This window comes from Mobula hypostoma, chromosome 11 (genome assembly GCF_963921235.1).
Source record: "Mobula hypostoma chromosome 11, sMobHyp1.1, whole genome shotgun sequence".
NCBI classification, from domain to species: domain Eukaryota; kingdom Metazoa; phylum Chordata; class Chondrichthyes; order Myliobatiformes; family Myliobatidae; genus Mobula; species Mobula hypostoma.
In genome coordinates, this window is record NC_086107.1 from 37,249,344 (window position 1) to 37,275,639 (window position 26,296).

Sequence of the window (26,296 nt, forward strand, 5' to 3'; positions counted from 1 at the left end):
TAGATATTAAGAAAGAGGATGTGCTGGAGCTTTTGGAAAGCATCAAATTGGATAAGTTGTCGCGACTGGATGAGATGTACCCCGGACTACTGTGGGAGGTGAGGGAGGAGATTGCTGAGCCTCTGGCGATGATCTTTGTATCATCAATGGGGACGAGAGAGGTTCCGTAGGATTGGAGGGTTGCGGATGTTGTTCCTTTATTCAACAAAGGGAGTAGAGATACCCCAGGAAATTATAGACCAGTGAGTCTTACCTCAGTGGTTGGTAAGTTGAGGGAGAAAATCCTGAGAGGCAGGATTTATGAACATTTGGAGAGGTATAATATGATTAGGAATAGTCAGCATGGCTTTGTCAAGGGCAGGTCGTGCCTTACGAGCCTGATTGAATTTTTTGAGTTTGTGACTAAACACATTGATGAAGGAAGAGCAGTAGATGTAGTATATATGGATTTCAGCGAGGCATTTGATAAGGTACTCCATGCAAGGCTTATTGAGAAAGTAAGGAGGCATGGGATCCAAGGGAACATTGCTTTGTGGATCTAGAACTGGCTTGGCCACAGAAGGCAAAGTGTGGTTGTAGACGGGTCATATACTGCATGGAGGTCGGTCACCAGTGGAGTGCCTCAGGGATCTGTCCTGGGACCCTTGCTCTTCATGATTTTTATAAATGACCTGGATGAGGAAGTGGAGGGATGGGTTAATAAGTTTGCTGATGACATAAAGGTTGGAGGTGTTGTGGATAGTGTGGAGGGCTGTCAGAGGTTACAGCAGGATGTTGATAGGATGGAAAACTGGGTTGAGAAATGGCAGATGGAGTTCAACCCAGATAAGTGTGAAGTAGTTCACTTTGGTAGGTCAAATATGGCAGAATATAGTATTAATGGTAAGACTTTTGGCAGTGTAGAGGATCAGAGGGATCTTGGGGTCCAAGTCCATAGGACGCTCAAAGCAGCTGCACAGGTTGACTCTGTGGTTAATAAGGCGTATGGTGTATTGGCCCTCATCAATCATGGGATTGAGTTTAAGAGCCGAGAGGTAATGTTGCAGCTACATAGGACCCTGGTCAGACCCCACTTGGAGTACTGTGCTCAGTTCTGGTCGCTTCACTACAGGAAGGATGTGGAAGCCGTAGAAAGGGTGCAGAGGAAATTTACAAGGATGTTGCCTGGATTGGGGAGCATGCCTTATGAGAATAGGTTCAGTGAACTCGGCCTTTTCTCCTTGGAGCAACGGAGGATGAGAGGTGACCTGATAGAGGTGTATAAGATGAGAGGCATTGATCATGTGGATAGTCAGAGGCTTTTTCCCAGGGCTGAAATGGTTGCCAGAAGAGGACACAGGTTTACGGTGCCGGGGAGTAGGTACAGAGGAGATGTCAGGGGTAAGGTTTTTACTCAGAGAGTGGTGAGTGGATGGAATGGGCTGCCGGCAACAGTGGTGGAGGTGGATATGATAGGGTCTTTTAAGAGATTTTTGGATAGGTACATGGAGCTTAGAAAAATAGAAGTCTATAGGTAAGCCTAGTAATTTCTAAGGTAGGGAAATGTTCGGCACAACTTTGTCGGCCAAAGGGCCTGTATTGTGCTGTAGTTTTTCTATGTTTCTTTGTTTCTCTTTGATTTTCTCTTTTTACAAAAGAGAATCTCCATAACCTTTTCTGTTGCCGTTAGCAACATATGCCATTAGCAATGCCTCGTTGTCTTGCAGTTGACTTATCCAATTGTATCCCAAATTCTGATTTTTTTTTTGTAGCTCTGGATAGTTGATACTCAATGATCTTCACCCAGTTTGTCAATACAACGAGCTACAGAGTATTACTCAGAAGAATTGATTTTAAAGTACTGGTATCTATCTTGTCAATACAACAAGCTACAGAGTTATTAGTCAGGAGAATTGATTTTAAAATACTGGTATCCATTTTGAGAACAGTGCTGGACACTTCTGAGACAGCGGGCATTATTAATCTTTCACCAATTGTATGAGATTCTCTGCACTTCGCTGTCATTTTGGAAGTATTATAAAAAGCAATGAGATCACTATTACAGTCATTTTTAGCTTTCTTGGCAAACGACTCAAGTGTGCAATGCTTTTCAAGTGCTTTCTTCATCTTCTGGGACTGAGTAATACCATAACTGGCCTTTTCAGGGTGTCTTTTGCAGAAGTACTCCTGCAATCTTGATGATTTCATGGCTTCATTAGACAGTACAGTATTAGAAATGAGACACATGGGGCGTTGCTGATCTGATGGGGGTAGGTATGTAACATTGTATTGATGCACTTTCTGTAGTTTCTGTTTCTTAGCAGGGTTAGAATTCAAGGCTTCACCACCTTGCGTATTTACCATCATTAACAGGACTAAATTAAAATTTAAAAAATCAGCATAAACTGAGAGTGCCTATCAGATGTTGATGTCAGCAGCGAGTTGATGTGGATAGAATGATGGTGGCTGCATGCTAAGGAACAGTGAGGCGAAAATGAAGACGATCACAACAGCAAAAATCATGTTGACAAGGATTCAGATTCGAAAATGAACGTTATTCGGGATAGAGCTGATGTTCGGCAAACCTTTATACTATTCCAGTGAGTGCGATTGAGTAATCGCGTTAAGGTCTCATAATCCCCAAAGACAGTTCTTGACCGCACATATGAAGCTGAGGTCGCTTTGAACACCTCAAGAAGAATCCTTGGGGTCGGCAGGTTCACTGATTGGCTCTGTTTCACCATTTGGTTCCAGCCAGCGCTGTATTGTTGCGTGACCTGTTTTCAGTAGATCTGTAGAGAAAGCTGAAAGTTGTACTTACCAACTGTTAAATTGCATGATCTCGTTCTGTGCTGCGAGTCGAGGGGAACTGTTGGGCACCCCGGTTGCTAATTTATGCATCCCCAATAATGTCCATTTGGTTGGTAAGGTCGGATGAGATCACCGGGTTTCATACATATTGTTCAGGGTCCTGTTATCGGCGAGTCCTGGTGTAGATACTGAAAGTCAAAGTCCAAAGGTGGAAGACTGAAGTTAGTGAGTCCAGAAGGTGAGGTCCAGTGGTTGAAGACCTTGCTCAGTATGTCCAGAAATCAGGATGCCCAATTTCTGTGAGCCCGGAGGTGGCCTGTTTTGAGGTTGGAAGCCTGTCTGTGTGTGTGAGTGAGTAAGGTGGATGAAAGGGGCTTGTGTTGCTCTTGTTGTTCTGCTTAACATTGTCGGCATGATATGTTGGCACCGGAATGTGTGGTAACACTTGCAGGCTGCCTCAGCCTATCCTTGGGTTGCGTTGGTTGTTAGCAGAAACAGTTCATTTCACTGTATGCTTCAATATACATATGATAAATAAATGAATCTGAATCTTTTAGTGTATGTTATTTTCCTATTACATAGGACATGATTCAGCCCATTGAGTCTAAGATAGCTCTCAGTAATCCCATCAATCCTATTTTCTAATGACTTTTTACTCGCATATTCATCGATTCCACCCAAATCTCCTGCCACCTGTCTTCAACAGGACAATTTTCCTATATGTGTATCTTCTGGGATGTGGAAAGAAACTGGAGAAGCTGGAAGAAATCCACAGAAAGATTGTGCAACCTCAAGGGACAGTACCAAGGTCAGTAGACTAGAGCAGAGGTTCCCAACCTGGAGTTCACGGACGCCTCCGTTAATTGTGAGGCTTCACTACATTAAAAAAAAAGTAGTGAGCCCCCTGGTCTGGAGACACAAGAATGTAGATGCTGTAATGAGGAACAAAAAGTAAAACAACTGCTGGAGGAACTATGTGGGTCAGGTAGCATGTGTAGAGGCTGACCTTTTAGTTTGAGACTCTGCTTCAGTCCTGAGAATGTCAAAGGGAGACAGTATAAAGAGGCCAGAGAAAGGGGGAGAGGCAAGGGCTGTCAGGTGTTGGATGGAACCAGGAGTGAGAAGGAGGGCGATAGGCAGATGGAGCCAAGTTGGGGAGAAGTGGAGTTGGACAAATGCAACTGTATGTATACCTAGTGACCACCTGCACATCTGCTTGTTAATGCAAATATCTGATCAGTCAATCATGTGGCAGCAACTCAATGCAAAAAAGCACGCAGACATAGTCAAGAGGACCAAACACCAGAATGAGGAAGAAATGCGATCTAAGTGACTTTGACTGTGGAATGATTGTTTATGCAAGGTGGGCTGGTGTTAGTATCTCCGAAACTACTGATCTCCACTGATGATCATGCACAGCAGTTTACACAGAATGGTGCGAAAAACAAATAACATTCAATGAGTGGTAGTTCTCTTTGTGAGTCTGACAAGCTGGGTGGGTGAGTAGATTGAATATTATACAATTCTTCTGTTGCTTGCATTTCAAGGCAAGGCACAACGTGCTTGGTGCCTGCCTAACTGTTTAATTCTCATCTTGAGCAGTCATGGGTGAGGGAGGAAGCTATAACATATTTTTCAGGAAGGTTTCAAGGAAATCCTTGGAAATTCTGCCCTCTTCTTCAAAGTTACTTGTCCAAATAGATGTTGGAAGTACTTGCTTTGGAATCTGGCCATATTGGTCTTGGAGATGTCAGTACCATTGCTTCGTTTGTTCTTCCTGTGGACTTGAAGGATTTTGAAGAGACATCATTTGAAGTGCCTGCAGTAAATTGTCCGTTTCTTTGCTTGAGGTGTGGTCGTGATTTTTATTATCATACCTGCCTAGACTGAAACTTAGCTTCCAAGTTCAAGGAAGTGACGAGCGGACATGCGATGGATCATTATTGACGGGGACAATGTCATACAGTAGCAGCAAGTTGGTGAAGACTTTAATCTTCCAGATACCAAGTCAGAAACTGTAGATGCTGGCAGTCTAATATAAAAACAGAACATTTTGGAGAAACGTAGCAGATCATATGGTAGCTGTAGTTCGAAGTAATATGCTTACTATTTCAATTTTGGGAACTGGAGTATTAATCAATATGAAACAAGCTGCCTGACCTGCTGAGGTTGTTTTTTCCAGCGTTTTACTTCTATTAATCTTTCAGCTGTTTCGTTCTCTTAGGTTCTTTATACGGGTTCTGATTTTTGATGGATCTTGGAGCTAACCAGCCATTATAGAAAATAATGCATTTCCTGGTCTTTGGGAGCATGAAGCACTGAGTTGAACAGTTTGCTGTTTGTCCTGTTGATTAGCTTGACTGTAGTGGGAAGCATGTTAGAGTGTGAGACATCGAATGAACAGAACTTTTCAAACTGTGGTTTAATTCTTTGTTTATTTATTTTCCAGCAGCAGTATTGCTGTTGCTGTCACTGTTTTGGAGCAAGTTGAGGAGGTGACACAGCAGTCTGACTGCTGTCAGTTCTTGTGTATTGTGCTGGTAATGCAGCATATTTATCAGGAGCGCTGCGTACGCAGAGCCTTTGGCATTGTCGATCCCTCCCATCCGTCCGACAATCCCTTTGACCTGCTACCGTCGGGCAGGAGAAACCAGAGTATTCAGACAAGAACTGTTAGGGTGGCAAACAGATTCGTCCCCCAGGCTGTAAGAACGATGAACTCCCTGCCACTACCCAGGTCTCATCACACATGATGTGCCTGTAGTGTTACACATACTGTTTGTTTTTTTAACTTGTCGTAAATGCACCTTATTATTAATCTATTTGTGATAATATTACTTGTTCTTCCTGTGTGTGTGGGTGTGTGGGTATGTGTGTGTGTGAGTTATATGTATTGTGTTGTTCACCTTGGTCTGGAGGAACGTTGTTTCATTTGGCAGTATACATGTGTACAGTTGAATGACAATAAACTGAACTTGATGTTGATCCCTGCACTCTTTTACTCAGACAATAATATGGTCCCTCCTACTCTCTTTGTCCACCAGGTTCCCTCCCTATCTTATGGGTAGCCCACAAATACGCTGGCTTATCAAAAATTGCTGAAATAAGCAGTTTTATGGGCTACTGTATTATTAATGTCACCAGTAATGTGGATCTATCGCAGTTTTTTTTTGTGGTGGGAATAGTGTGAGAAAGCTAAATTAACGTCTAACATGATCCAAGTAAGTAAACTTGCATTCTTGTGTTTAATCCAATCTGCAGTGGCGATCTCAAATATGAACTAGAGTTTGTAGTTTCTTTCAAAATAATGGAAATGTGAAGAAGTATTCTGCTCAGTTCTGTTTTTTTTAGTTTGTACTCTTGGGGTGTATTGAATGTTGATGGTGCTTCAATGAAAGATCACATCATACAAATTTCATAAGTATCTGCCGACTTATTCACAGTAGCCCTCTGGTGCCTTCATCATAAATTAAAAACGTTCCTTTCAATTTAATTTTCCCTCTAGCTCTCTCCCAGTTGCTCCTGACGTGTATCTGGGAGGATCTGTGAAGTTTATGGTTTTTATGATGCTTCGTCTGTGGGGGCCCCCTGATTTAGACCGTGGTGAATTGTTCTATCTGAATTGAACATCTGTGTTCTGCAAGTTTATGAAACTTGCTTCATCAGGGTGATTTTTAATTTTTTTTGGTTGAAGCATAATACAAAATAAATGTACCAGTTTGTTTGGATGAGGTTAATTACCTCATCCATAGTTAACAACAGGAAAGTCCAGGGCCAATAGCAAGAGTGAAATTGTCTGCACTTCCCCTCAGTATGCTGGGATATTGATGTAGAATTCTGGCATCCTCACTTCGCCAATTCAGTATGCAGGAGGTGGTGTCAGTCATATCCTGCTCCTGCAGAGCTGTTATAACTTTCATAGACAGTATCAATTAATTTGACTTCAAACATTTGGAAGTTAATCTTGTTGTACACAAGATTGCTGACTGAGATACCTTCTTCATATGCAGTCCCTTGAAGCCATGAATGTCTTGCTTTCACTTCAGTTTTTGGAGTCTGAGGAGGCAGAGGAGACCAACCTGGAGTCTTCAGACTCTGCTTTCGATGGTGCAGGAGGTGCTTAACAGGGTGAATGGTTCGGGGGAGATAATCACTACTTCCATTTATACTGGGATTCTCTGTGCTCATGATGAAGGAACTTGGTTTTCAGTTCTATCCCAAAGACTGCTCCAGCTGTCTGCGAAGAACAAGAACTTCAGGATGTATATTGCATTAAATGGATCTATTAAACTATTCTTCTGTTTTGAGCAGTTAAGGTTTCCAGATTCCTCAGGATCAAGGATGCTTTGAGTAGATCCTTGGATAATTTCTTTTGATAATCTTGGAACTAAGAATAGAGTTTCAGCGTTGGGGCAAGCGAATAAAGTGGCATCTCGGTGTCTAGAGCTTCTTATTGCCCAGGGAGGGAGCACTCATATCCAATTGCTTATCGTACCAGTGAATTTTGTAGAGACCAGACTTAGTGATACTTCTCCAGTGCTTTGAGATGCTTGCTGTAGGTGGTAGTCCATTCTTCAGAGATATACAGATGGGGCAACACATATAAAATGCTGGAGAAATTCAGCAGGTCAGGCAATGTCTATGGAAATGAGTAAACAGTCGACGTTTCAGGCCAAGACTCTTCATCAGAAGATTGAGGTCAGTGGATCGCCAAAGTCCATGTACTTTATACTGGGTTTGAGGTCTTGAGCTTCAAACAGTCTATTCCTCAGACATTCAAAGGCATTGTGAATTTCATAATCAATACTGTCATCATTTTCTAGGATCGTAATATGAATCTTTATTATTGGACATGTTGTTTCACTTGGGAGCAAGTTGGAAGAGGACCATTTTGTTTCATGGATGTTTAGTGTAAGACAATTCTGTGCTTCAGTGAAGGAGACAAAGATGTTTTGGTGCTCAGCCAAGCCACTATGCATGCTTCAGTTGCAATCTGCAGCATATTTACTGAGGTTGGATGTCCCTGGATCTGGCGCGGAGGAGGTTGGGGTTGAACAGCATGCCGTGTGTCCTATAGATCAGATCTTCTCTAGCGGGAAGTTTTGTTGGAGGTGAGGTACATCAATGCAGCATGAGGTATTGTGAATAGTATTAGAGCGATAGTGTGAGCTGGCTTTAGATCACAGTGGTTAAGATCACGTTGTGCAAGCTGTCATAAGATAAAGGTGACTTTTTTCAAGCAGTGAAATGTGAGTAGGATGCTCCATGGTTCCCCTTGATTGACACGGTCAGAGGTATATTCAGTCAGGAATGAACACATAACGTACTCTCTGCATTTCACTTAAAGTAGATATACAGACAAGATCTTTCCATTGTGCCTGACATTGACGCAGTCCACACAGAGATGAGCAGAACAGCTTTATGGCCACGAGGAAAAAGCATTTGGGGAGGTACCTGGAGATGGCTTTACCTGTGGCAAAACTAGTGGGACCTGTTTTAAGTTGATGTACAGTCAGTGATAATATGGCAGTGTGACTTTGGTTATACTGCACCAGCAGATTTTCCAGATATGAGTATTATTTCTATTAATGTTGCAACATATTTTTGAATTTACTTTTTTGGGGTGTTACACAGGATAACAAATTTTCCAATAAGCCTGCTACATTGAAACGGAGGGAGATGCTGGTGAGTGGGAAGGAAGGATGGCAACCTTCACCTCATGAGCCAGATGCTGAACCATAAGGATTTCTGAATCATTGAATCACAGATTATTGGAGTTCTATTTTCATCAGATTTTTCCTTTCTCGAAGATTGTCATGTTTAAAGTATCTCTAAGTTTCCATTTTGCATGCTGTTTTCTCCCCAGCTCCTCAGATATGGGAGATCAGTTAGTAAATTCCTTTTCACAAAGTTTTAGAATATCTGCAAGGATACTGTTTGTTTCTGAGGCCTTGCTGCTTTTTTTAGTTGATATATGGCCTTTTTTCAGCTACTTGTTAGAGTGGTGTGGGGTGAGGTTGGGCTGGATGGATTGTTATTGGATAGAGCAGAGATTGGTTTTGTTGAGGAGTTTTTCAATGTTCTCACCTCATTGGGCGCAGACTGCTTCCCTGTGTTTGAGCTCTGTTTCTTTTTTGTTTCTTTGTGGGATGAGCCTCTGTGTGTTAGATGGTATTGACTGCAATGAGAACTTACACCTGTCATTATTATGAGTGAGTTATTGGTCCTCCTACATTCTTTGTACTCACAGTGTGTTCTTTATGCCATGAGTATTATGTTGGACCTTAGTCTTTAGTAGCCTGTTGGAGTTTCCATTCCAAGAATTTTGCCTTAAACTGTTGGATTGACCTAATCTGTAATGCAATTTCTATGTTTTCTATGTTTCTATTTCCTTCAACCTTACAATAAAAATGTCGTGGCAAGAGCATTGAATGTCTCAAGGAGCCAGTGGAGATTGTTCTTTTCAGTCTGTGTCTCAATAACAAGCTGATGATCCTCAAATGCTCGGAGCTTGAGTGCCAATAGCATTTAAATTCCTCCAAAGTCTACCATCTTCTGGAGATACATTTGGCTTCTGTCCCAGAAAATACCAGACTGGTTTAGTAAGAACAGCCAGGCGAAATAAATAACAAATGCAAGGCTTTCTTGAATGACGTATAGAAACTTAGAAACATAGAAAATAGGTGCAGGAGTAGGCTATTTGGCCCTTAGAGCCTGCACCGCCATTCAGTATGATCATGACTGATCATCCAACTCAGAACCCTGTACCAGCCTTCCCTCCATACCCCCTGATCCCTTTAGCCACAAGGGCCATATCTAACTCCCTCTTAAATATAGCCAATGAACTGGCCTCAACTGTTTCCTGTGGCAGAATATTCCACAGATTCACCACTCTCTGTGTGAAGAAGTTTTTCCTAATCTTGGCCCTAAAAGGCTTCCCCTTTATCATCAAACTGTGACCCCTTGTTCTGGACTTCCCCAACATCGGGAACAATCTTCCTGCATCTAGCCTGTCCAATCCCTTTAGGATTTTATACGTTTCAATAAGATCCCCCCCTCAATCTTCTAAATTCCAACGAGTATAAACCTAGTCAATCCAGTCTTTCATCATATGAAAGTCCTGCCATCCCAGGAATCAATCTGGTGAACCTTCTTTGTACTCCCTCTATGGCAAAGATGTCTTTCCTCAGATTAGGGGACCCAAACTGCACACAATACTCCAGGTATGGTCTCACCAAGGTCTTGTACAACTGCAGTAGTACCTCCCTGCTCCTGTACTCGAATCCTCTCGCTATAAATGCCAGCATACCATTCGCCTTTTTCACCGCCTGCTGTACCTGCATGCCCATTTTCAATGACTGGTTTTTAATGACACCCAGGTCTCGTTGCACCTCCCCTTTTCCTAATCGGCCACCATTCAGATAATAATCTGTTTTCCTGTTTTTGCCACCAAAGTGGATAACCTCACATTTATCCATATTAAATTGCATCCGCCATGAATTTGCTCACTCACCCAACCTATCCAAGTCACCCTGCATCCTCTTAGCATCCTCCTCACAGCTAACACTGCCGCCTAGCTTTGTGTCATCCGCAAACTTGGAGATGCTGCATTTAATTACCATAGAACCATAGAAACTACAGCACAGAAACAGGCCCTTTGGCCCTTCTTGGCTGTGCCAAACCATTTTCTGCCTAGACCCACTGACCTGCACATGGACCATATCCCTCCATACACCTCCCATCCATGTATCTGTCCAATTTATTCTTAAATGTTAAAAAAGAACCCGCATTTACCACCTCGTCTGGCAGCTCATTCCATACTCGCACCACTCTCTGTGTGAAGAAGCCCCCCCTAATGTTCCCTTTAAACTTTTCCCCCCTCACCCTTAATCCATGTCCTCTGGTTTTTTTTCTCCCCTTGCCTCAGTGGAAAAAGCCAGCTTGCATTCACTCTATGTATACCTATCATAATTTTATATACCTCTATCAAATCTCCCCTCATTCTTCTACGCTCCAGGGAATAAAGTCCTAACCTATTCAACCTTTCTCTGTAACTGAGTTTCTCAAGTCCCGGCAACATCCTTGTAAACCTTCTCTGCACTCTTTCAACCTTATTTATATCCTTCCTGTAATTTGGTGACCAAAACTGAACACAATACTCCAGATTCGGCCTCACCAATGCCTTATACAACCTCATCATAACATTCCAACTCTTATACTCAATACTTTGATTAATAAAGGCCAATGTACCAAAAGCTCTCTTTACGACCCTATCTACCTGTGACGCCACTTTTAGGGAATTTTGTATCTGTATTCCCAGATCCTTCTGTTCCACTGCACTCCTCAGTGCCTTACCATTAACCCTGTATCTTCTACATTGGTTTGTCCTTCCAACGTGCAATACCTCACACTTGTCAGTATTAAACTCCATCTGCCATTTTTCAGCCCATTTTTCCAGCTGGTCCAAGTCCCTCTGCAGGCTCTGAAAACCTTCCTCACTGTCTACTACACCTCTAATCTTTGTATCATCAGCAAACCTGCTGATCCAATTTACCACATTATCATCCAGATCATTGATATAGATGACAAATAACAATGGACCCAGCACTGATCCCTGTGGCACACCACTAGTCACAGGCCTCCACTCAGAGAAGCAATTCTCTACCACCACTCTCTGGCTTCTTCCATCGAGCCAATGTCTAATAAAATTTACCACCTCTCCATGTATACCTAGCGACTGAATTTTCCTAACTAACCTCCCATGTGGGACCTTGTCAAAGGCCTTACTGAAGTCCATGTAGACACTTTCTTCCCTTCATCCACTTTCCTGGTAACCTCCTCGAAAAACTCCAATAGATTGGTCAAACATGACCTACCACACACAAAGCCATGTTGACTCTCCCTAATAAGCCCCTGTCTATGCAAATGCTTGTAGATTCTGTCTCTTAGTACTCCCACCAATAACTTACCTACTACTGACGTTAAACTCAACAGCCTATAATTTCCAGGATTACTTTTCGATCCTTTTTTAAACAACGGAACAACATGAGCCACTCTCCAATCCTCCGGCACTTCACCTGTAGACAACGACATTTTAAATATTTCTGCCAGGGCCCCCGCAATTTCAACACCAGTCTCCTTCAAGGTCCGAGGGAACACCCTGTCAGGTCCCGGGGATTTATCCACTTTAATTTTCCTCAAGACAGCAAGCACCTCCTCCTTTTCAATCTGTACAGTTTCCATGATCTCACTACTTGATTCCCTCAATTCCATAGATTTCATGCCAGCTTCCTTAGTAAATACAGACGCAAAAAACCTATTTAAGATCTCCCCCATTTCCTTTGGTTCCGCACAAAGCCGACCACTCTGATCTTCAAGAGGACCAATTTTATCCCTTACAATCCTTTTGCTCTTAATATACTTGTAAAAGCTCTTTGGATTATCCTTCACTTTGACTGCCAAGGCAACCTCATGTCTTCTTTTTGCCCTCCTGATTTCTTTCTTAAGTATTTTCTTGCACTTCTTATACTCCTCAAGCACCTGATTTACCCCCTGTTTCCTATACAGTTCATACAACTCCCTCTTCTTCTTTATCAGAGTTGCAATATCCCTTGAGAACCAAGGTTCCTTATTCCTATTCAATCTGCCTTTAATCCTGACAGGAACATACAAACTCTGCACTCTCAAAATTTCCCCTTTGAAGGCTTCCCACCTACCAATCACATCTTTGCCAGAGAACAACCTGTCCCAATCCACGCTTTTTAGATCCTTTCTCATTTCTTCAGATTTGGCCTTCTTCCAGTTCAGAACCTCAACCCTAGGACCAGATCTATCCTTGTCCATGATCAAATTGAAACTAATGGTGTTATGATCACTGGAACCAAAGTGCTCCCCTACACAGACTTCAGTCACTTGTCCTAACTCATTTCCTAACAGGAGATCCAATATTGCATCCCCTCTAGTTGGTCCCTCTATATACCGATTTAGAAAACTTTCCTGAACACATTTTACAAAATCTAAACCATCTAGACCCCTAACAGTATGGGAGTCCCAATCAATGTATGGAAAATTAAAATCCCCTACCACCACAACTTTGTTTCCTGCAGTTGCCTGCTATCTCTCTGCAGATTTGCTCTTCCAAGTCTCGTTGACTATTGGGTGGTCTGTAATACAATCCCACTAATGTGGCCATACCTTTCCTGTTTCTCAGCTCCACCCATAAGGACTCAGTAGACAAGCCCTCTAATCTGTCCTGCCTGAGCACTGCTGTAATATTTTCCCTAACAAGCAATGCTACTCCCCCACCTTTCATTCCTCTGCCTCTATCACATTCCCTCATCTAAGTCATTAATATATATTGTAAACAACTGGGGTCCCAGCACTGAGCCTTGCGGTACCCCACTCGTCACTGCCTGCCATTCTGAAAAGGTCCCGTTTATTCCCACTCTTTGCTTCCTGTCTGCAAACCAATTCTATCCACATCAATACCATACCCCCGATACCATGTGCTTTAAGTTTGCACACTAATCTCCTGTGTGGGACCTTGTCAAAAACCTTTTGACAGTCCAAATATACCACATCCACTGGTTCTCCCCTATCCACTCTACTAGTTACATCCTCAAAAAATTCTGAGATTCGTCAGACATGATTTTCCTTTCACAAATCCATTCTGATTTTGTCTGATGATTTCATCGCTTTCCAAATGTGCTGTCATCACATCTTTGATAACTGACTCTAGCATTTTCCCCACCACCGATGTTAGGCTAACCGGTCTATAATTCCCTGGTTTCTCTCTCCCTCCTTTTTTAAAAAGTGGGGTTACATTAGCCACCCTCCAATCCTCAGGAACTAATCCAGAATCTAAAGAGTTTTGAAAAATTATCACTAACGCATCCACTATTTCTTGGGCTACTTCCTTAAGCACTCTGGGATGCAGACCATCTGGCCCTGAGGATTTATCTGCCTTTAATCCCTTCAATTTACCTAACACCACTTCCCTACTAACATGTATTTCCCTCAGTTCCTCCATCTCACTGGACCCTCTGCCCCCTACTATTTCCGGAAGATTATTTATGTCCTCCTTAGTGAAGACAGAACCAAAGTAGGTATTCAATTGGTCTGCCATGTCCTTGCTCCCCATAATCAATTCACCTGTTTCTGTCTGTAGGGGACCTACATTTGTCTTAACCAATCTTTTTCTTTTCACATATCTATAAAAGCTTTTACAGTCAGTTTTTATGTTCCCTGCCAGTTTTCTCTCATAATCTTTTTTCCCCTTCCTAATTAAGCCCTTTGTCCTCCTCTGCTGGACTCTGAATTTCTCCCAGTCCTCAGGTGAGCCACTTTTTCTGGCTAATTTGTATGCTTCTTCTTTGGAATTGTTACTATCCCTAATTTCCCTTGTCAGCCACAGGTGCACTACCTTCCTTGATTTATTCTTTTGCCAAACTGGGATGAACAATTGTTGTAGTTCATCCATGCGATCTTTAAATGCTTGCCATTGCATATCCACTGTCAACCCTTTAAGTATCATTTGCCAGTCTATCTTAGCTAATTCACGTCTCATACCTTCAAAGTTACCCTTCTTTAAGTTCAGAACCTTTGTTTCTGAATTAACTATGTCACTCTCCATCTTAATGAAGAATTCCACCATATTATGGTCACTCTTACCCAAGGGGCCTCTCACGACAAGATTGCTAATTAACCCTTCCTCATTGCTCAATACCCAGTCTAGAATAGCCTGCTCTGTAGTTGGTTCCTCGACATGTTGATTCAAAAAACCATCCCGCGTACATTCCAAGAAATCCTCTTCCTCAGCACCCTTACCAATTTGGTTCACCCAATCTATATGTAGAGTGAAGTCACCCATTATAACTGCTGTTCCTTTATTGCACACATTTCGAATTTCCTGTTTAATACCATCTCCGACCTCACTACTACTGTTAGGTGGCCTGTACACAACTCCCACCAGTGTTTTCTGCCCCTTAGTGTTATGTAGCTCTACCCATATCGATTCCACATCCTCCCGGCTAATGTCCTTCCTTCCCATTGCGTTAATCTCCTCTCTAACCAGCAATGCTACCCCACCTCCTTTTCTTTCATGTCTATCCCTCCTGAATATTGAATATCCCTGAATGTTGAGCTCCCATCCTTGGTCACCCTGGAGCCATGTCTCTGTGATCCCAACTATATCATATTCATTAATAATAATCTGCACTTTTAATTCATCCACCTTGTTACGAATGCTCCTTGCATTGACACACAAAGCCTTCAGGCTCCTTTTTGATTTTTGCCCTGTATTTGCCGGCCTACCACTTTTACTTTTCACCTTACTATTTGCTTCTACCCTCATTTTACACCCCTTTGTCTCTCTGCACTTGTTCCCATCCCCCTGTTGTGAACGAACCTCCTCTCTCCTAGTCTCTTTAATTTGATTCCCACCCCCCAACCATTCTAGTTTAAAGTCACCTCAGTAGCCCTCGCAAATCTCCCTGCCAGGATATTAGTCCCCCTAGGATTCAAGTGTAACCCGTCCTTTTTGTACAGGTCGCACCTGCGCCAAAAGAGGTCCCAATGATCCAAAAACTTGAATCCCTGCCCCCTGCTCCAATCCCTCAGCCACGCATTTATCCTCCCCCTCATCGTATTCCTACTCTCACTGTCCCGAGATTACTACCTTTGTGGTCCTTTTTCTCAACTCCCTTCCTAACTCCCTATATTCTCTTTTCAGGACCTCTTCCCTTTTCCTACCTATGTCATTGGTACCTATATGTACCATGACCTTTGGCTCCTCACCCTCCCATTTCAGGATATCTTGGACACGATCAGAAATATCCCAGACCCTGGCACCAGGGAGGCAAACTACCATCCGGGTTTCTGGACTGCGTCCACAGAATCGCCTATCTGACCCCCTTACTATCGAGTCCCCAATTACAACTGCCCTTCTCTTCCTTTCCCTACCCTTCTGAGCTACAGGGCCAGATTCTGTGCTGGAGGCACAGCCACTGTTGCTTCCCCCAGGTAAGCTGTCCCCCACAACAGTACTCAAACAGGAGTACCTATTCTCAAGGGGCACAGCCACCGGGGTACTCTCTATTACCTGACTCTTCCCCTTCCCCCTCCTAACCGTGACCCACTGGTCTGCCTCCTGTGGCCCCGGTGTGACCACCTGCCTGTAACTCCTCTCTATCAACTCCTCACTCTCCCTGACCAGACGAAGGTCATCGAGCTACAGCTCCAGTTTCTCCAGTACCTTAGGAGCTGCATCTCGGCGTACCTGGAACAGATGTGGACATCCAGGAGGCTTGGAGACTCCAGGGCCTCCCACATCTGGCACCGAGAACAACAAACTGCCCTCACACTCATACTGCCCCTCTCCTCAAATAACAACAGAAAATGAATACCAAACCTTCCTCGCCTCGCCCGTTTCCGCCTAAGCCCGTTGAGCCGAAGCCCTTAAGCCTTCACTCTGCTCCCGGCTCACTCCACCGCCCGCAAACTACACTTGAGCTTTTAATGGCATACAAAAACCATGATAACTCAACATAGCCACTCTAGACTGGAAAATGAGATTACATGTGAAAAGTCCAATTCCTTCAGAAAAATTATTTTGGATTTCTTTTTTCTAGCCTAGATGGTGTGCTACCTCCAGTTTCAGGTTTCAAGAAATGATAGAAAGGCTTTACAGCACTAGCAAACCAGGACCAGTTCTGGCACTGTAAGGTGTTTGTATGTTTCTCTCATGACTTTGTGGGTTTCCTCTGGGTGCCCTGGTTTCTTCCCACATTCCAAAGATGCATGGGTTAGTAAGTTATCTGTCGCAAGGGTGTAGTTAGATGTTGTGGGCTCATTGGGCCAGAAAGACCTGTTTCATGCTATATCTCAAGATAAACAAACAAACAAATTAATAGTAATGTGTCATTCCTGCTACACGAACGATGAACTTGGACTGCAGTGTGCTTTCTGACTGCAAGCCAGTTCAGCCAAATTATTAGATGTGATTAAAGTTCTGAAACCAAAAATATAACCTCTGCCAAATACGGAATACAATTTTTAATCATTTTTTTGTGAATTAGCATTAAATTACATAATATAGGCATTTTATTTCAGCAAATAAACATTATTAGATAAACAAGAAGCCTTATTGTGTTCTTCCAGTTCTTTTTTTAAATGATGCAATCCTTTGTCAAAGATATTCATATTATTTGTTACAAAATTAATAAGAAAACCTATTTCCATAAGAGGAAATAAATTTTAAAATTCTGCACACTGGCAAAATCACAAATTTTTATTGCTAAAATGTACCAACTGGGATATGGAAAATTTCCCTCTTAATTGTTTTTTGAGTGGCAGCGACTCTTTCAAAACATGAGACCATCTGCCTGGAGCAAACTGTCAATATGCTAAGCTGTTTGGTTTCCTCACAAAGCTGTTTTTCATATAAAATATAATATAGGTACCATTTGCACAAAACCATAAAATTTTACTGTGTTTTCATGTATCCTATTTTGCAAGTTTGCAGGAAATTATTTTCAAAAAATTCTTCCATTTTTGCAATTATAAGTAAGTGAAGCAAAAAGGTGGACTTTGACCTGGATTATAGCCATGTGCTGTTGTTCTATATTTTGAAATCTTCTGTCATTATCCTTCCAAATAAGTCATAACAAGGATTAATAGTATGTGTGCTTTGTGCTCATTTCTGGTTGAAGCATAATTGTGCAATATCTTTGTAACCCTGAAATTTTAAAGTCAGATTTTGCCTCTAATTTTTGCTTCAGATGGCATGCCAAATTAAATGATTAGCTCCTTTCTGTGATTTGAACATATGCTGTGGAGGTTTGCACAGAAGAATTACACTACATTCTTTGTCTGCAATTAGTCAGTGGCTATTCATTTATCTGGAAAGGCTATCAACAGATTTATCTTTTTTTAAAAACAGGTTTTTACTTGAATTGAAGTAATCTACCTTTTTGTTTCTGGTGTTTGATCAAAATACTTTAACTTGCCAATCTTTGGAACATAAAGATTTAATGGCAATTTATTACAGTTCATGTAGATTAAGAGGATTTTATTACTCAAGCATGGAAAGCCTTAACATCTTTTCACTTTCTGCAAATATTATTGACTAATTGAATAAAACATAAGCAAGCATCATCAGCAAATATTTTTACAACTTCATGCAACTAAAATCTTAATTTTATTCTGGAATTTTTGAGGTAAGTGGTAACATGTACTGTACTTAGCAGAAGTCTAGAGCTGTATGTGGTTGTTCTATTCTAAAAGCAGAATGGTTTACTTGGTTGATTCTGTATCCTCTTTTTCCTGAGTGAAGATTTTTTGAGGCTGACAAGATGTCAAATAGATCTGCTGCCAGAAGTTAAGCAATTCCAACTTTAACTAAATGCTATGTGAAAACAACCCATTTAATTGTTCTTTCCATTCATCCTTTGCCTATCTTCTGCATCAGTATTCCATACAACAATATCACTGAGAAATGTCGTATGAATCAAGGTGCAAATGAACTTGAACAAGAAGATAAATAATAAATCTTGGTGTTTTCAATGAGTCAGAATGCCCTGCCTACCTACTCCATAGTTATACAGTACTATAGTTAGTTACAGCTTTCCCAGTAAGATTAACATGAACTTTTAATGTTGGTAGTAACCAGACACAATGCTGAAGGAACTCAGCAGATCAGGTAGCATCTATGGAAAAGAATGAACAGTCAACGTTTTTGGGCTGAGACGCTTCTTCAGGACACTGAAGTTGATGTTTGTATCTCAAGTACCAAGCTGCACCAATGGCAACAAAAACAAGTATTTGCCTTTTATGGCACCTCCTAATTTGTGAAACGTTCCACCTTGATTAACAGAAAAATGAGGACGTAAGAAATAGGAGCAGGAGTAGGCCATCTGGCCCGTCGAGCCTGCTCCACCATTCAATAAGATCATGGCTGATCTGGCTATGGACTCGTCTTCACCTACCTGCCTTTCCCCCATAACCCTTAATTCCTCTACTGTGCAGAAATCTATCCTACCTTGTCTCAAAAATATTTACTGAGGTAGCCTCCACTGCTTCACCAGGCAGAGAATTCCACAGATTCACCATCCTCTGGGAAAAACAGTTCCTTCTCATCTGCACCCGAAGTCTACACCCCCAAATCTTGAGGCTATGACCCCTAGTTCTAGTCTCACCTATCAGTGGAAACAGCTGCTGAAATCTGCCAATAAATCATATATACTGTATATATCAGGTTATTTTGGGAAGGGAATATTGTAGTTTAGGGTATAGCTCCCTAAAGACACTGTGAGAATATTACATTTGAAACGTCTGTTTAAAATTTTCAGATTCAAATTTATCACAGGTATATTGAAACATGCAGTGAAATGCACAACCAGCACGCAAGTTTCGCCACATGCTCTGGTGCCAACATAGTATCAGTGATGATCAGCAGAACAACATGGAGCATGACAAAACAGAACAGAACATATTCTTCCCTCCCTCGTACATACAGAGGACAAGCCATCTTCAGCCTCCAGCCCCCAGCGGTCTCTTGGATTCATATACACAGATCTCTAACCTCCCAAGCAGACTCACAGAGATTTGCATTCTTTGGACTCTGGCCTTCCGCCCTTGACTTCAGGATCTCTGATCAGCCTTTGGACCTCGACTTCTGGACGTCCGATTGGCTGTGTGGACTCTGATCTGATTTCAGGCTTCAATCTTTGCTGTCAACCTAAGGACTCACAGGTGATGACGGAGGGCCCTGGATGAGGGCTTGAAATCCAGGCCTTCAACACCAGACTTGCCAATGACAGTCCCCAAACATCCTCACCAATCTGCCAGCCCAACATCCGACTACGACCATACCGCTGGCCTTTGAATGCGGAGCAGAGGCTTAGACTTGGACTCTGGCCTGAACTCTAATTCCCCTACATCTCTTTACCTAAACCTTAACCTGACTCCTAACTTTCATCTCCGTCCCAAAAACTGTCCCCATGAACCTAACAAAATTCCTAAAAACTAATTAAATCTGATACCCAACCTCAATGGAGACTGTAGCGGGGCACCATCTTGATTATACATAAGACACTACACTATTTACAGAGGAGTTAGACATCTTGTACACCATTATTGATGATCTTCACTGACATTTTTGTTGGAGATTGCAGTACCAGCTAAAGTCATAGAGTCTATGATAGGGTGATAGAGTCTGTGGCACAAGAGTTAACGTAAATCTACAAGGATAGGTTATTTGAGAATTGGGATAGGCAATTCATTCTATGTGAGATCAAGTTAATGGTGGTGCCGGAAGAGGGTTCACTGTTTGGTCACTTTTGTAGATGTGGCAGGAGGAGGGATGAATGAATTGTGTTGAGGTGAAAGGGTAAGATAACTCCACTATTCCATTATTCACAAATCTAGTAGTTCACCAGGTGGTATTTGCTGCACTCCCTTCCCTTACGCTGGGGGGTGCGTGCAGGACCCAGTTCTTGCACTCTCTTCCTATTCACCAGATTCTGGGTTATCAGAGTCTCCCTTTAGCTGGTCATGGCATTGTGGAGAATTGGGGTGAAACAGAAGGTAGTGTTTGTGGCTAGTCTGCTTCTGTTTCAGATAGTGGATGATGAAGAGCAGAATTTTTGTGGCCATATCATCCCTAAATTAAAGTGGCGAGGATCAAATCCTCTGTTAGGTGAGTGATAAACTCTTGACATGAGAATAGATGGACTCCGGTCCATTTGTGTATATGCGTAATATTACATGAAATCTTGTCTCCTTCTCCCCACCCCTCTGTCCCCCTGAGTTACTGATTCATAGGATATAGTTTCTTGGTATCAAGAATTTCTTGTTAAGGTGCTATATTCTCCAGAAATTATGTGACCATTAACAGTAAAAGCGGGCCAAAGACAAACCAGATATTGTTCTCATTCAACATCTCCAAATGTAGCACTCCAGGCTGTCAGTCGATAGTGACTGGCAATATTCTTAAAGAAATACAAGTTCCAATCAAAAAAAATTAAGCTTTTGCAAAGAGGTTTTATTGCCAAATTTTCTGAGAGATCAAAACATATGGAAGACAAAAATTGAGCTTGGAGCCACTCTGGCACTTCACTGCGAAAGTGCACTTACTGATTTATTTAGAAGGCTGCGAGGTGGATCCATGAATTATACTTTCACGATCTCAACTGTTACACAGCTGCAGTGTTCCAGGTGTTGGAAGTGCTCCTGCTGCTGGTGGCTATTAAGTGATCCTTGCTAGACGTGATTTGGGTGGGCTTGGCTCTGATGTAAAGCAGTTTGCCGATGCTCACTGCTTGGACTCCCATTTGAGAAATGTGGTACAGTGGGAATGATTAACACGTCAGTTCAAATCCCGGCTTGGAATGAAAGTGACACTATAGGTGCAATATCTGAGTCCCATTGAAGTGCTGTTTGAATTAGGTATGCTTTGATCCAGTTCCCAGAGGATTGTATCCCAACAAGCAAAACTGCTTTTACATTGGTATTTGGTACCAAATTGATGCTTTCATTCAATAAATTGCAGTATTTAGTGGGAAAGCAATTGCTCAGCAAATCTCTTATTAGTCTATAAAACATATATTATGAGTTTTCTAATAAAACAGGAACTGTCATCGGGGATTTTATTTTATACAAGTCTTAAAAAAAAATATACATGGACTTTTAACATACTTGCATTCAGGCTCAACAGAGTTTTCGACTCTGACCTGTTCTAAGAACCTGCGTAAGCAGTGTGCAGTCTTTGGATGGTATGCAGCTTCTTTAGTAACTGCATCACTAACCTGCAGTGCTGTGACCCCGCCAATGTCACCAGGATTGATGTGCAACGCAGTATTTACGAATACTTGTGTGTGTGAAATCAAGTGGTTTCTTTTTCTCTCTCATTGTTGAAGAAGCTGGATGAAAGTCAGCCTGTCTAAAGTAAATCTGTGAGTATAAATTGGGATACTTAAAATAAAATCTAAATGAGCTCCGAATTAGTTACATTTGTAAGGGAATAATTATGATCAATGATGATACTCCACATCTCTGGTAGGCTGCCAAGAAAATTCAAACGGTTTCTCGTGTTTTTTTTTCTGGAGTCTGTGCAGACAAATAGATGTGAGGCCTACATCATAGCAAGGCCCTGGAGATGTGCCATTGGTCTTTCATTACCTCACATCTGGAGGACACCCAGACAGTTATTTATTGCTTTCAGAGCTTGATGTTTATAAGCTGCAGATCTATATTACTGTTCTGTACCGATCCAAAATGTCTGCACAGACATCTGAATGAAGCAGCTTCAAGTATTGATTGCATTGTCTGTGATTTCACTCCAATAGAACCGCTGCCTGGTACTGAGTTCTATCTGCATGTAAGTACATACAGGCTTATCCATCCCTCACTCATTGAAAAGCCATTGGAAAACGGTAAAATACCAATAGATACATGAATATTCCCCCTGCCCAACTTTGTTGTCATCCTAGTTATCAGTTAATGTGCAGAAGAATATTTCTGAGCAAATTTTATTTCTTGCTTGTGATGGGGTTGGCCAAAGAGATGGGAAAATGTTAAAGCATAAAAGATTACTTCAGTGGTGGCAAGAGGTATTTCATAAATCTTAGCAAAAGTAAGGGAAAGTTTGTCCTATGAGAAGGGTACACTGGTCAAGTAAAGGAGTTAAGAATAATAACAAAAATGAGAGGTTTCTTTAAAAAGGGAAAATTCAGATAATCTAGTACCCTAGATATAAGTGCTGAAAATATTCTAGTGTACTTTCAGTTCAGTATTTAGGTGTTACACAGTAGGGTAATAAATATAATAGTGTAACATTTACAGTGAACACACTGAGTTTAATGGGAATCAGAAAAAGTTTATTAATCACTGACAAAGTGTGAAATTTGTTGCTTTGTGGCAAGTGCTGTGGTGCAAGACACGTATTTTACTATAAATTATGAAAATATATAAATAGCACAAACGACTAATAATGAATTAGTGTCAATAGGTTCATGGACCATTCAGAAATCTGGTGTCAGAAGGAAAGAAGCTGTTCTTAAAATATTGAGTGTGGACCTTCAAATTCCTGTACCCTCCTCAATGATAGTACAGTATTATGAACTGATGGTAAGGGCCTTTAATGGTGGATGGTCCTTCTTAAAGCACCTGCTCTTGAAGATGACCTCACTGGTGGGGAGGATTGTGCCTGCGATAACACTGGCTGAGCCTGTGTAACCCTGTGCATTTGAGACTCCATGCCAGGCCATGATTCAACTAGCTGAATGCTCTCCACCATACTTCTGTAGAAATTTGCAAGAGTCTAATTAAGTTGATCTACTGGCATGCCTTCTTCGTGATTGCATCAATGTGCTTACAAGAGAGATTGTCTGAGATGTTGATGTCCTGGAACTTGAAGTTGCTCATCCTTTCCACTGCTGATTCCTCAATGAGATCTAGTGTGTGCTGTCCCAACTTGCCCTTCCTGAGGTCTACGTTCAGTTCCTTTGTCTTGTCGACATTGTTGTGACGCAACTCAACAGTTGGATTTGAATGAATCAGATGCAGAACCATTGCAATTTCTGAGCAACACAGTTCAGGATTATCAGAGTTTTATCATACGGTGTTGAGAAGGTTAGTTTTAATTTAGAATCCACAAGATGAATGGATAGAATTATAAAGAGGTAGAAGACATAGCAAGCAAAATTATAAGTTAAATCTGACAAGAAGAGCTTCTAATTGGAAAATAGCAGAAAATAACTGAGTAACCTTTGCAGGATGAGATTTGGGAATTAAATAACAGGAAACAGAAGTGACAGAGATTCTTTGATATCAGTTTTCATGATGGAAGACACTTAAGCGCATCCCCAGTAATAGCAGGTGACCAAGAACCAATGGACCAGTGAGGCTCACATTAGTCATTGGAAGAATGCTGGAATCTATAGTTAAAGAGGTGATAGCAGGACATAGCAAAAATCATATGACAATTGAATGCTAATTTAGCATAGATTTTCAAAAGAGAAGTTGCATGTGACAAATATGCTGGTAATGTTTGAGGATGTAACGAAGTGCATGAAGAGGAGCCAGTAGATACAAGGTATTTGGATTAACACAAGGCATGTTACAACTAAATACATGGGTTTTGACCTGAAACATCAGCAATTCCTGTCCTCCCACAGCTGTTGTTAAACCCAGATGTTGAGTTCCTCTAGTAGGTTATTTGTTGCATTTGGTAAAATGCCCCTCAAAAGTAACCACACAAGATAGGAGTGCACAAGATTGAGCGTAGCATATTGGCATGATTAGGGAAATGGTTAGTTAACAGAAAGTAAGATAATATGGTTTAAAAAGGTTCATTTTCAGGTTAACAATCGGAAACTAGTAGGATGTAATTGGGTCCACAATGAATTGCTGTGAATAAAGCAACTAAGTTTACTGTAGCCAAACATCTGATGGTTCAAAGATAGGTGAATGAGTGAGTTGTGAGGAGGATAGCAAGTGTCTGCGAAGGGTATTGATAGTTTAAATGAGTGGGTAAGAGGTTGGTAGATAGAACCAAATGTGGGAAATTGTAAGGGGTATCCATCTTGGAAGTGATCCACCATTTCATGGCATGAAAATGAATCTTCAACCTCATGCATTGTAAGGACGAGCAGAAATCTGCTTTGAGATTGCAGGGCAGGTTGTGTAAACAGAAGGAAACTGGGATAGACAATCCAGTTGCAAGTTTTTTTTAAAGTTGTATTCGATCACCTGCTGTACCTTTATGCTACTGTTAAAACTTTTGTTTCAACAAACAGGCTGCATCACTGTCTGGTATGGAGGAGCTACTGCACAGGACTGAAAGAAGCTGCAGATGGTTGTAAATTTAGTCAGCTTCATCTTGGGGACTAGCCTACGAAGTACCCACGACATCTTTAGGGAGCGGTGTCTCAGAAGGGCAGCGTCCATTATTAAGGACCTCCAGCACTCAGGGCATGCCCCTTTCTCACTGTTACCATCAGACAGGAGATACAGAAGCCTGAAGGCACACACTCAGCGATTCAGGAACAGCTTCTTCCCCTCTGCCTTTTGATTCCTAAATGGACATTGAAGCTTTGGACACTACCTCATTTTTAAAAAATATACAGTATTTCTGTTTTTGCCTGTTTTAAAAAAATCTATTTGATATATGTAATTGATTATTTGTTTATGATTATGTTTTTAATTTATTATTATTTTTTCTCTCTGCTAGATTATATATTGCATTGAACTACTGCTGCTGCTAAGTTAACAAATTTCACATTACTTGCCGGTGATAATAAACTTGATTCTGATTCTATATTTAAGGAAGGGTATACTTTGAGGCAGGGTGAAGGAGACTCGTTAGGTTGATCTCTAGGATGAAGGGGTTGACGTTTGAAAAGAAATTGGACTTGTAATCATTGGACCACAGAAGAATGACAACACAGAAAATGGTAACCTTTTTGAAATTTAAGGTTCTAAGGGTGATTGATAGGGTGAATGGTGAAAGAATATTTCCTCAATTGAAGGTACCTGGAAGTACGAGATTTGCATTCTGAATAAGGAGTCACCCATTAAGTTGGAAATGATGAAGTTCCACCTTCTGACTCTTCTCTAAGGAGTTCTGAGGGCAGAAACATTGATTAAAGATCAGATTTTCACATATACGTCAAAACATACAATGAAATGCATCATTTACCATCCATTCAAGTCAGTGAGGATTGTGTTGGGGTCAGCCACCAAATGTCATAGTTATAGAGTACCATAGCACGTAGACATGCCCTTCAGCCCATCTAATCCATGCCTATTATTCTGCCTGATCCCATCGACCTGCACTTGGACTGTAGCCCTCCCATTTTTTTTTTGCCTCTCCCCATCCATGTACCTATCTGAACTTCTCTTGCATGTTGAAATCAAACCCACATTCACCACTTCCGTCATCAGCTGACTTCACACTCTCACCACTTCTAAGTGAAGAAGTTCCCCTTAAGCATTTAACCTTTCACCCTAAACCCATGTTCTCTAGTTCTAGTCTCACCCGACCTCAGTGGAAAAAGTTTGCATGCATTTACCCAATCTATGAGCCCACAATCTTTTGTACACCTCTATCAAATCTCCCCTCCTATGCTCCAGGGAAATGAAGTCCTAATCTATTCAATGAAATGTGGGGAGGAACTGGAACACCCATAGCAAACCTGGACAGTGACGAGTAGAATGTGCAAACTCCTGACAGACAGAGACAGGAATCGAACCCCAATCGGTGATCAATAAGTCTGTAGAGCCATTGTGCTAAATGCTATGCTACCTTGCGGTTGAATATTTTAAAGACAAGGATTGGCGAGTATTGAAGCACAAAAAGGCATTGGCATACGAGAAAGTGGTGTTGAGGCCAAGATCAAACCAGTCACACGCACACCAAATGGCCAGGCCAAGTTGGAGGGACCAGTTAATCTATTTCTGCTCTGTCACTTTGGCTGTTACAAACTGGATTTTCCTACTCAATGTATGC

General features: G+C 41.6%; 1 protein-coding gene across 10 annotated transcripts in view; it reads left to right on the forward strand.

Annotated features, from left to right (window-relative positions):
• LOC134353656 (uncharacterized protein C11orf24-like) overlaps positions 1-26,296 on the forward strand; it is a 102,758-nt gene that overhangs the window by 45,563 nt on the left and 30,899 nt on the right. For 2 of the 10 annotated variants that reach the window (XM_063061838.1, XM_063061841.1), the window contains exon 3: positions 3,497-3,598. The exons of the other annotated variants lie outside the window; for them this stretch is intronic. The gene's annotated coding sequence lies outside the window, so the exon portion shown is untranslated. The remainder of the gene's footprint in view (positions 1-3,496; positions 3,599-26,296) is intronic. 10 annotated transcript variants of the gene reach the window in all.